Source organism: Centroberyx affinis, unplaced genomic scaffold (genome assembly GCF_046629955.1).
Source record: "Centroberyx affinis isolate AG114_WGS23_722 - 3 ecotype Tasmania unplaced genomic scaffold, CSIRO-AGI_Caff_v1 ptg000358l_1, whole genome shotgun sequence".
Classification (NCBI taxonomy): Eukaryota; Metazoa; Chordata; class Actinopteri; order Beryciformes; family Berycidae; genus Centroberyx; species Centroberyx affinis.
The window spans coordinates 660156-663379 of NW_027279029.1; positions in this window are offsets into that span (position 1 = coordinate 660156).

Below are 3224 nucleotides of genomic sequence, written 5' to 3' on the forward strand. Positions count from 1 at the left end.
GATTCAGAAGCTGAGCAGGAGAGGAGACACGGCTTAGCTGAGCTCACAAAGAAACATGAAATAAATACAGGAACATAACATGCAGGGAGTAGAGAAATGTGTCAGAAATCAAATGACATAAAACTGGAATAGGACTGTGCCTAAATATTACCCTACCTGCAGGATCGTAATGATTTTTCAGGCATTTTGATCGTCACTGGATCTTCAGACAGTATAGTCCTGCAGCTACTGGGATGATCCACAAAGCTCTGAAAAGAGAGAGATATCCAGGTGAGAAATTATTTCAAAATCATACTGTATATGCTTTTCATTGTGTCCACTGTTATAATTAAATAGCGGCTTGTGTTTCAGAGAATCTAAAATGAGAGAATCTCTCATCATGTAATGTGTGAGATAAAGAATCAAATCAATGACCACTAAGGTTGTTTTCTGTATGTGGTCCACGGTGCTCTTTCTCTCGCCCTTACGTAACACTCAAAAAATAGTCTTATGTAAGGTTAGAATTGTTTGTTTTTTGACGCAGAGCCCTGTGTGGACTGACAAAAAAAATCTAGGAAAATGACCCATGGGACATAATTCAATCCAAACAGTTTGAATACAAGACAGCATAAAACCAAGATAAAGAGATAATCAGTTAAATATGTGTAACCTTTGGTGGAGCATTAAGGGACTACCTGGCTAATACTGAGGAATATAAATTTAATGGCATCTATTATTACTGCTTCAGACTTGTTCCTGAGAGGATTTTTAAACAAATGTTACGCATTGCGGTCCACACTCACTCATTTGTCCTGGAGTGTATGACCTACTGCATCATATGCCTACGACTTAATGACACTGTTTATTTTTTCACTGATGAACAATGACAGACATCTGAGAGTCTGCAGTATGTTAAGTGTGTCTGTCAGTTTAAATCAACATCTTCTTCACATAAGCATTGGAATTCACATAGTTGTGTTAGTGCACTCAATTAAGATAATCTTTCAATATTTCAGTGTTTAATTCAATTTCACAATGTTACTCTGCATGCAGATAATGCAGAGACTAGTCTGAGCACAGTGGCTGTGCTGCGAATTACGGAAATGTGAAAGAAATGAGTATTCCTCTTTTTACTGTAACTCCATTACGACTTGTGTATCAATCCCCCCTTTATCAGACCTTAATAAAATCCCAGTAGGGGATTGCAAAATCAAGCAGAGTTTGGCTGCAAATGACTTTGCTTCAAACGGCGTCATGCCTGGAGACAGAGGAGCTGAAGTAAGGAAAGCAGAGCGGTGGAGGAAATGTAATCTGACCCTGGTTTATGGTCTTCTTCTTCTTCTCCATCACCCACTTCCCCCAAAAGCCAGTTGTGATCAGGCCAGCTAGATAAACACCACTCTCACTGTGACAGAGGAACTGATCCACTCGGCCCCTTCCAGCATGCACAGGGGTTTGTGTGAAGTGGAGGGGAGGTAATGGCAATGAGTGGCGTGACAGCCTGAATGAACATGAGTTATTCAGAGCTGAAGTGAACCACACCGACCCATCCATGTAGCGTTGTTGTTGCTCCCTCCTGCATTTGAGAGGACTAGGAGAAAGAGCAGGAGGTGGGGGGGGGGGGGGGGGGGGGGGGGGCGGGGGGGCTCATAAGTTTGTGCCATATTGCACAAATGGACTGGATCTACCTGCCTTCGGGCTGGACAGCCTGTTTTCCTCTCAAAAAGGTCCTGTTCCATGCCTGGGACCATCAACAGATGGGATGGAAGATTAACCAACAGCGTTGTGGTTGTTGTTCCTCCTGATGTGCGCTCCCCTCCTTTTAGGACAGACCCTTTGGGGGGGGGGGCACTGTCTTTGCGTGTATAGCCGACGCAGATGAGTGGGAGCCCAGCCCGCTGCTGCTGCTGCATGCACTCAAGCTTACTGTGAAGAGGGGCGTTACATAAACTGGAGCTGACCCCGTTTTTCTGCCTTATGTTGCGCTCCTTCCCCTCTTCATTCTGCTCACTCATCACCCCTCTCAGGTACTGCAGTGCACAATGTTTGATGTTGAATCAAGTCCATTTCGTTTTCAAATAACCCTGCAGTTTATTGCCTGTTTTATTCACTCAGGTTTGACAAAGAAGAAAAGAGAAGAAAAGAAAAAAAAGGAAAGTGCAGAGGGAGAAAACGATGATGCAAATGCCACTGCACTCATTACAATAAACTCAGGATTCACTGAAGGACACAAACAAGCTTACAAAACGCTAGCAGAGACATTACACCAAGGGGTGCTTCCAGGCATGTGTTTGTGCCCTTTCCCACACAATAGCCTTTATTTCCTGTAGATTTACAAATTTTCATGTGTGTAAGGAGAAAGTCTTGTGGCTGCAGATGTCGTCCCTGGGGGAAAACCCATGTCTGGTGTGTGTTAGCGGTGTTCACCACTCTGTCTGGCCTTACAGGGCTTAAGAAAACTGTAAATGCACTGAAATACAGCCCTAAAGTATCTCTTTGACAGCTCTGATAGTCAGTGTTTACGGATGAAGTTTACGCTATTTATAGGAGGAGGAGCTTTAATATGTTGCAGGGCTGGAACTGTTTATGTTCTCAGTGGTTTCAATGTTGACATGATGTGAAATTGCCCAGAAATGAATTAGTAAGAGTCAGAAAGTAGAGGTGAGGGGTTTGAGTCGTAAAGGATGCAGTTTCCTACTTGTTAGATTTAAGGCACACACTGTGCAGTGCCTGGATCTTACAGTACAACTTAATTTGTTCAGACCTGAAAAGGATGAACCAGCTGGTCAACCCATCGGCCAATAAGAGCAAAAATATATGGCAATGCAAAATAGCCTATTAATTCTGCAACACTGATGGAGTGTAATGTTAAGACATGCAACTAAAAACAATTTAATTGCAAATTTTATGCATTTCATTCTACCTTCACTTCACCAGGTTGATCCCATTTAGATTAAGAATCTCGTTTTCAACGGAAACCTGGCCAAGAAAGCAGCATCAAGACAAATGTGCAAAGTCTGAATAGAGTCAAATTCAGATAGAAGAAAGCGCAAAGTAAGCCAATGTATGAAATCAAATTATAGTCAAAACCACATAAAAGAGAGAACAAAGTAAAACTGTCTGTATAAGTCCACTCTGCCTGTATCAAATCAGCAGGTTCACTGGGTCAAAACTGATTCAAATCTTGACTAAACAAAGCAAAGACGGCTCCTTCTTGAATCTGCCACAAGATCCTTCATTATCAG